Source organism: Nicotiana tabacum, chromosome 20 (assembly GCF_000715075.1).
Source record: "Nicotiana tabacum cultivar K326 chromosome 20, ASM71507v2, whole genome shotgun sequence".
NCBI lineage: Eukaryota > Viridiplantae > Streptophyta > Magnoliopsida > Solanales > Solanaceae > Nicotiana > Nicotiana tabacum.
Genome location: NC_134099.1, coordinates 127,953,694 through 127,962,965, shown reverse-complemented (window position 1 = coordinate 127,962,965; position 9,272 = coordinate 127,953,694).

The window sequence follows — 9,272 nt, the reverse complement described above, 5'->3', positions numbered from 1 at the left end:
TTGGCCAGGTGTCCACCTTCGTTTTGCTCAACATTCTGGCAGTCCTCGATCCTTTTGAGAAACTTTCTTTCCAGCTCCACTAAACCCCGCTCCAAGTATCCTAATCACTTGTTGGCACTGATAACCATGTCTTTTCATTCTTCAATCAGTTTTTGGTTGGCTTCTTGTATCTCCTGGTGCTCGCTTTCACATTCCCGAATCCTCTTGCATAGTTGGTTATATTTGACATGTGCCTCTGCCCTTTCATCAATGATTCTGTGTCCTCGAACAAACCCGGGTTGGCCCAGACCTTTGTGATTATCCTCCAGCCAACCTGAATAGTATGGTGTGTAGCCAGCATGGTATCTGTCGGGCTTGATAGTATTTCTCCCCATGATGATCCTGCAATGCCACATATGCTAAGCTTGGCACTTATAAGGACTGTCATCAGCTTGAAAGTCGGCCCAGAAGTGACTCATCTTGTCGGCCCTTGGTATAACCTGTTTCCTACCAGCCTGTCTCATAACTCAGAGAGGGACATAAGGGTAGGTTCCTTTCAACCCGATTAGTATTAGAAATGGAGCATCCCTGGATTGGGCGATGAACTCTTTAGTAGGGAACCACTCGAACATCCATTGTATTTGATCCTCAGTTAGATTTTCAAACAGCTTCACCCACCCTTTGGAATCTCCTGGCTGAGCAAACATGTTGGGCATGTAGTTCATTCTCCTTGGTTGATGGAAGGCTATATTGACCCCTTTGAAGATGCTCCATGAGCCAGAGTTGGAGTAGCAAGTTGCAGCCCTCGAAGTGTGGGGCTCCTTGTTGACACTTTTCTAGGGCTCGATACATCTCTGCAATAATCATGAGCACTATGCAGAATGGTTGCCCGTCAATTCCCTCCATTAAGATCTTGGTGACCATGGCTAGTCTGGTATGGATCCTAGCCTTCTTCATAGGAAATACTATCATCCCCAAACAGCAGAACATAAAGACGAAGACCCTTCATTGGATATGTCCTAATGACGTAAGGGCGAACTCATCAGGATAGGTACGGTAGGATTTGCTGTGACCGTACCTCTCGTACTAATAATCAAAGGGAATGTACGACTCATTCAGGAAAGTTAAATCTGGATTCTTCTTTAGACCCATCATCTTGAGAAAACCTCTACCTTTGCGATTCTCTAGCATTAACAAACCCGGAGTCTCCCATGGTATACCAGCCAGTCCTCCTATTTCCTCTAGTAGGGGTGTCATCTCAATCTCCCCAAAGCGAAACACAAACGTATCGCAATCCCAAAACAGGGTGGCAGCTTCAATAATTTTGTTGTTGGGTTGGATTTCCAGAAGGGAAGGTAAATTTCCCAAGTATTTTCGGACGAGGGTCTAATCACTGGAATGAAGGTCTTCCCACCAATTTAGCAATTTCGGGTGGATGTTGGTGACCATGTCGAATCTGGGGACTTCGTTCCTCATTTCTGCAAAACAAAGCGTTAAGCCCTTACCCTCGCCGGACTCGACTATTTAACTATCAATAATTGGCATAAGCAGCATTTAGTTCTCCAAATAAATGCACAGAATGTGGTAATGTCCGTTTGGGTTCCAAGGAAACCCAGTGGACTTTGAACAAGGCTATCTTAAAGAGTCATTAAGTGGACAACATAAGTGACTCGACTAGCTTTTGACAGTGATGCATGCACAATTAAACAAAGTAGGGTTTGTATGTGGTATTATACTGGTACCCTTGAGCGGACAACTCAAGAGGCAAAGGCACGGAACCATCGACTACATCGTTGATCGACTGATTTTACCGCAAATATGCCTTTGCCAAATTTAGGGGTAATAATATTAGAAGAGCGCAACCACTCATTATAAGCGTTGCTATGGTATTTTATTTGGCACGAGTAGAATATGATGTTAAATATGCAGTTACAATAATTAAACAAATTGTCATGTATTTGCACATTCATAAGGTAATAATTACAATAATTGCTCAAAATTACAACAGTATTAAAGGAAAGCGGTAAAAGAAAGCATTAAGAGAAATAAAGAGAAGAAACTAACAACCAAGTCAGTTTTCGAAGTAGGAGAGCAAAATAAATACTTAAAGGCATTAAAGACATTCAAGGAAGCATAAAGTCACAAATAGCATGAAATGGTAAAAGCCTTACAGAAATCCCCAGCAGAGTCGCCATGCTGTCGCGCCCCCTTTTTCTCGCGAAATTGGGTTTATGACATTTGGGAGGACAACTCGTTCCCTTTTGGAAATTGGGTTTTTTGATTTGAAGAGTCGCCACCTAATGATTAAGTGCATTAGGACACTAGGAAGAATTTGTTTAGAAAAACCAGAGTTTGGGTAAGGGCTAAAAATTATCTTGAGGGGAAGGTGTTAGGCACCCCTCAAGATCCACTAGTGTGGTCCCGGCCATGCTACAATTGTGACTTAAGTACAAACAATAAATAAGCAAATAAGGGTTTCAAATATGAGGGGTTGTCACATTGTGATTGCAAATAAGTTAAAATTTGAAGAAACAAGGAAGCTGAAATTTGAGAAAAAAGGAGTTTTGAAATTTGAAAGTAATAAAATAAACAAGTAAAGGGAAGGGGGGGTCCTAAGTTTATAAATAATATGGTCACATCAATGCAATACCCGGTAATCACTCCTCAAAAGAGGGGTTACACGTGGTATTAGCGCACCGGTCATCATATCCATATCTACCCTTTCCCACCCTGTTGAGATACTAAACGCGGAATGGTTTCGTTTACTTATTGCATGCTAGTACCCGCCCAAATCTTATTAGTCCCGGAGGCATTTGGGACTACTAGTCCTAAAGGGAAGGGAGATTTGGGCTTTGTATGGTTTAAAAGGATAAAATTCTAAAGCGACAAACAAAAACACATAAGGCAAATATGGGAAACACATAACAATTTAAAAGGCTCAGACATGCCTACTCACTTAAAGACAGATTGTTTAGCATGTCTTGCAGATATTGGTTATGGTCTGAATTAAACTTAAACGTTAAGGAGGCAGACTGGTCTATTACACATTTCAGATAAGAACTAGAAAAAGACCTGCCTGATGGTTGGAATTAACAGAGTCTGATTCAATTAGCTATTTACCTTATAGCTTGTTTAGGCGAAACCTATAGGCATGATATCTAAATACGAGAGAAATATACTGATTTCAGAAGCAGATTTATTAACAGCAGGAACATAAGTTCTGCAAGCGTTTAAGTAATGCTATTACTGATTTTAAACTTATAAGCAAGTTGAGGGATTCAGATTAGTTGCTTATTCCTATAGGCATGCTTTCTAAGTGTGACTGATTTTAACCTTTACGAAAATACAGAAATCCTATAGGTATGGCGTCTAAAATGCTGATTTTATTATTTAAGCCTATATATCGTTTGCCTAGTGATGGATACGTATGCAGTATTTAGAAACCCTATAGACATTCTTTCTATATGATAGGCAAAATGTGGAATCCTATAGTCATGATCTTTATATGAGGTGCAGAAATGCAAAAGCTATTGATATGATATATATGCAAAACTTATAAGCAGGATTTCTAAGATGCAAAAGTGTAGAAGTTTATAGACAGGATTTCTATATGAAAATGTAGAAGTGCAGAACCTAAAACAGGATTTTTATATGAAAATGTAGAAGTGCAAAACCTAAAATAGGATTTCTATATGAAAATGTAGAAGTGCAGAACCTAAAACAGGATTTCAAAGATGCTGAAATGCAGAACTTGCCATGATTTGTAGAAATAAAGACCTAATAAGCATGATATCTACCCGTATGCATTCATTAGTACCCCTCCCCTTTTCACTATAAGCCCCTATGAGTTATTACAAATTATTACAGCCCAGAATAAAGAAAGGAAAGTAAAAATTACATCAAAAAGCTAAAATCCCAACCAAGGAGAGCCTGATTCAGACTTCTGTCTGAAGCATGAAGTAAACCAACTCCAAAGATCAAATTCCAAAGCCTTTCTCCTATTTGGGATGTGTCAGAGTTCCCTAAGAGTCTCAAGTGGACTCCGGGCAGTGCTTACACCCAAATATATTGCAGAATTGGATTATAGTGCAGTGTGGAAGGGCCAACCCTCAAATGTCCAAGTTTAGAGGGAGCTCAAGGTCCCAAAGCAAGGGTCATAGGAAGGAGGAAGAACTTAGAATCTAAGAGAGAGTACAAGTGCATAGAGGGGATTTTGGGGAAGGCCAAGATAGGCTGGTGGTCATACCTAGCAATTAGGAGTGCTGGCGCACCCCTAACCAGCCCGTTAGCCACATTGTTTGGGAGTTAGGATCCATTAAAGGATCAGGTCCAGACATGAGCATCAATTTGGATACTGCCATGCCTGAACCTTAACTCAAACACATAGAAAGGAATAAGGGTATGGGGAATTCACACAGCAACAGATGTAAAGAGAACAACATATTCAATACTGAACATAAACAGCAAAGTAGACAAGATTGTTGAAACTGTAAAGCAAACACATAGGGATGAAGCTGAAAGTTAAATTAGAACATACCAGTTTCAGGGAAATAAGAAGAGAAGAGCAGTAGTAAAGCCAAATTGCAAACACACAACCAAAAGATTTCAGAAGAGAGTAGAGTGTTGAAATGAGAATGTAGGAGTATTGAAATTGAAAGTGTTCAGTAAGTATTGTGTAAGTGTTGAACTCAAGGTCTTAAAGAGTATTGAATTGGAAGTGTGTAAAAGTGCAGAAAGGTCGTGCCCTTTATTGTGCAAAAAGCAAGTAAGAAAAGGTAAGAAAATAATTTCGAAATCAATCACATAAGGTCTCCCTTCAATTAAGGGATTCTGATTTAAAACGGGCAAGATAATTAAGGAAAGCGTTTGATCAAATTTTTTTCCAAAGTAGTACAAGAAGGGTAAATACACAGAAGTTATTTAAGGAAAGAGTTTAATAGCAACACGGTTTGTGCAAATAAGGAAAGACAATCAATCAACAGCCAGTAAAAAAATCAGAAATTGCATTTTGATATGAATGAATCCAACCAGAAAAGGTGAAGAAAGGTTTAATTAAAGAAAAATCAGTAACAATCAATCGATCCTTACTAAAAGGAATTCTGAATCAATCACAAACTGGCAAAACCTTTTTTGAAGGAAGAATTCATCATATATAAAGTGCACAGACATGTGAATAAAGAAATTGTTGTCATGCTAATTAGAAAAGCCTAGCATAGAAAAGTTCAGAGTCAAAGAAGTTCGAGTTTAGTACAAAGACTCAAAACGAGTCTGAGAAACCTAGAGTTCCAAAATAGAACCGTAGTCTCAAACACAAGATCGAAACTCGCTAAAAACCCCAAACCATAGGGTTTTCAACTCGAGTCAGATATAGAGAAAAGAAGACAAATAACGGAAACAGGCTCAGAGGTCTTTCAGAGACTTATGAGGAAAAAAAGATGTAACAGCAAGTTTGAAACAACAAAGTGAGAAAGCTGATTTGAAGCATAAAGAACTCGTTTTAAGAAAGCTTGGAACTTAAACAAGTTTCAGAAGAGAAATGGGATAGTATAGCACTTAAGAGAACAGTAGAGGAAACATGTTTAACAAAGAACTCAAACAAAGTCCAGAAGAAGGCAACTAAAGACCTAAAAACTTAGTAGAAAATACAGTAAAGGAACATAGGGGTAAACGAACACATAAGATAAACATGTGAAAGCATGATATAGAAACCAGTAGAAGAAAGAACGAAGCACAATAGAAGAACATGCAAAATAAGGCAAACATAAAGATATAGGAGAAGAACATGCTAGGTAGAAAAAAGAAAACATACAAACATAGCATAGACAGATACACACAAAGAAAGAAGAGGAAGAGTCAGAGAAACATTTCAAAATTTTTTCAGAAACCCTAAATCGAAGAGAAACAAATTTTGAAAGAAAAAATTGTGGAAAGCGTTTTAAAACTCCAGTGGAGCACAGATATAGCATAGATTTAAGAAAACAACTAGATAAAAACCTCGAATGGCTAGGGTTTCAGAGAAACCCTATAAATGAAAAAGGCTTGGAAGAAAAGTCTGATCTCGAGTCGGATGAGTTAGACCCAGGCTCGAAATGCTTTAGATGTGCTGGAGCAAGGCCGGAAAGGCTTCAAAATCATGGATCTGAGAGGATCTCAACGGACACCACTGGGGTCAGACCTCAAAGCTTCGAACCCAAGACGTTTGAGAGTGGAGGGAGGTGAGTACAGGCCATCCATGGCCTGAGAGGATGAGAGAGTGTAGGGTTCCAGGGAACCTTCGAGAGAGTTTGAGAGAGGAGAGTATTCAAAGGAGGCTGAGAGATGGAAATGAGGGGATTAGGGTAGGGTCGGTGGATTAAAAATGGTAAGGGGTGATCGTGGCCGTTGATCAAAAGGCCTGGATTAAAAGGAAGACCGGTCGGGTTGGATAAACGGGTTAAGGGGTTGGGTTGAAATTGAAATTGGGCTGGTCCAATTGGGGGTCAAGATTTGGTCAATTGGAGGGTCAATTTTGGCTATAATTGAAACAAAATGGGGTTATATATTAAATAGCCAGTTTTTTCCTTTTATTTTACAAAAAATAGTAAAAATGATTTTGAAAACAAATTAAGAACACTGGATTAGTTAATAACACATAAATATTAATTTAAAAATACTGGAACTAATTTTATGATTATAATAATGCTATTAAATCTTAAAGTAGGCTAGAATTGCAATTATATGCAATTTAGCTTTAAAAATACCAAATAAATTTGTAAAAATATATAAAAATTACCTTAACTATCTTTTGGTATAAATATGGGAATAAAATAAATTATTTACCAAAATTGATGATTTTGGAAGTAATTATTGATTTTGTACTGCTAAAATGGACAATAAATTGATTTTAAAAATCTTTTAAAAATTGGAAAAAATACTAAAATACTTTGGCATGCTTATATATGCGTACATATGTTATTTTGAATGTATTTTGTATATATGAAAAATATACAGGAAAAAATTGGGTATCAACAATAACACCCTTTATGGGTTAAACCTTCAATAGAACCTTCTCACCAACCATGTAGGACACATCACGAACCATCCTGCCAGCATAACTCTTTTGTCTCGACTGCGCTGTATGAAGCCACCTTTGGATCACCTTCACCTTGTCTAAAGCATCATGCACCAAGTCTATACCCAAAAGCCTAGCCTCACCCAGCTCAAACCAACCAACTAGAGATCTATACCGTCTCCCATACAAAGCCTCATATGGAGCCATCTGAATACTCGGCTGATAACTGTTGTTATAAGCAAACTCGCGAGTGGTAGAAACGGATCCCATGACCCTCCAAAATAAATGACGCAAGAACGCAACATGTTCTCCAATATCTTAATGGTGCACTCGGACTGCCCGTCCCTCTGGGGGTGAAAAGCGATGCTCAACTCCACCTGAGTACCCAACTCTCGCTGCATGGCCCTCAAAAACTGCAAAGTAAACTGAGTACCTCTATTTGAAATGATGGAAACTGGGACACCATGCAAACGAACAATCTCTCTGATATAGATCTCAGCCAACCGCTCTAAAGAATAGGTAGTACACATAGGAATGAAGTGCACAGACTTGGTCAGCCGATCCACAATCACCCAAACAGCATCGAACTTCTTCAAAGTCCATTGGAGTCCAACTACAAAGTCCATGGTGATCCTCTCCCACCTCCACTCTGGAATATCCATCCGCTCAAGCAAGCCACCCGGTCTTTGATGCTCATATTTCACCTGCTAATAATGGAGACACTGAGCTACAAATCCCACAATGTCCTTCTTCATTCTTTTCCACCAATAGTGTTGTCTCAGGTCCTGATATATCTTTGTGGCTCCCGGATGAATGGAATACCGCAAGCTATGGGCCTCCTCTAGAATTAACTCCCGAAGTCCATCCACATTGGGCACACATATCCGGCCCTGCATCCTCAATTGTGGCTGTATTGTGGGTCGGGCCTAGATCGGGACTGGCCCGGGCCCATGTGCCAAACGGGCCGGTTCAAACGGGCCGGTCTCTAGTGGTGCAAAAGCCCATAGCGGGCCGGTCCTGACCAAATAGCCCGTGAGCCCGAGACCATTTAGCCCGGGACCAGCAAGCGGGCCTGGGCCAGTTCAACAGGGCCAAATGGGCCTTAACGGCTATTTTTAAAAAAAAAAAAAAAGGGCCAACGGTAAGATTTTTAAAATCTATCCGTTGACCTTCAATTTTCAGCCGTTTGGAACTTTAAAAAATAGCCATTTGGCCCCCAAACTTTTTATAATTACACTTTTTCCCTATTCTCAACTATAAATATCCCCTCATTCTTTCATTTTTACTCACAAATTCATCAATCTCTCTCTAATTTTCTTCTATAATTGCTTACTTTATTATTGCAATTTTGTAAAAAATTGTAAAGTTGGTGAATTGAAGTATTCAAGTCTTCAATGATATTCAATTTTCAAGAAGTTGTTCGTCAATTTGGTAAACTAGTTCCAACTCTTAAGTTTTAATATTATAGTTTTCTTTGTTTTATTTAGTATAATTATAATTAATATGGACTTTTCTTTGAAAAAGATATTTGGTGGTAAGGGTAAGGGAAAATCTAAAATTGGTGAATCTAGTCGCCAAGCTACTACTCTTCCCCCGGCTCCCCGACCCAGACCTGTTACCCGTCCTCCACCACCTATTATTCTTGATAGTGATAACCCTTGTTTTCAGTTTTCTGATAGTCAATTTTGCCATGGTGTTGCACCCGGTCAACAATTAAATGAAGAAGTTATGAATGCTCTTTATCCTAATCAAACTATCTTTAAAATGATGAGGAAAATGATGATTTAGATGAAACACAACCGGATTTAGATGATACACCTACTAGTCCTATTAATATACAACTGATGCCCCGCCTGACCCTCCTGTAGTAACCCCTACTTTTAATAGAAAACCTTCTAAACGGCCTGAAACATCTCTTGTTTGGCACTTTTTTACTCAATTAAGAGAACAAAATAAGGCTAAGTGTCAAACTTGTGGGTCTTTGATGGCTCATAAATATACTAGAGACTGTAGCGGTATGGGTAGTTTTACTAGACACATATTGAAACACCCTAGAGATAAAGCTAGATATTTACAAATGAAAGCTGTGCAAGAGGGGACAAGTGTAGATACTACGGTTAACCCGAGTACAGGTTCAAATGTAGTTCAACCGGTAATTAACACCGTGACCGGTGGCATTTTATATTATGATCCAAATAAAGATCGTGAAGAATTGGAAAAAAAGGTTACTGTTATGTGCTTA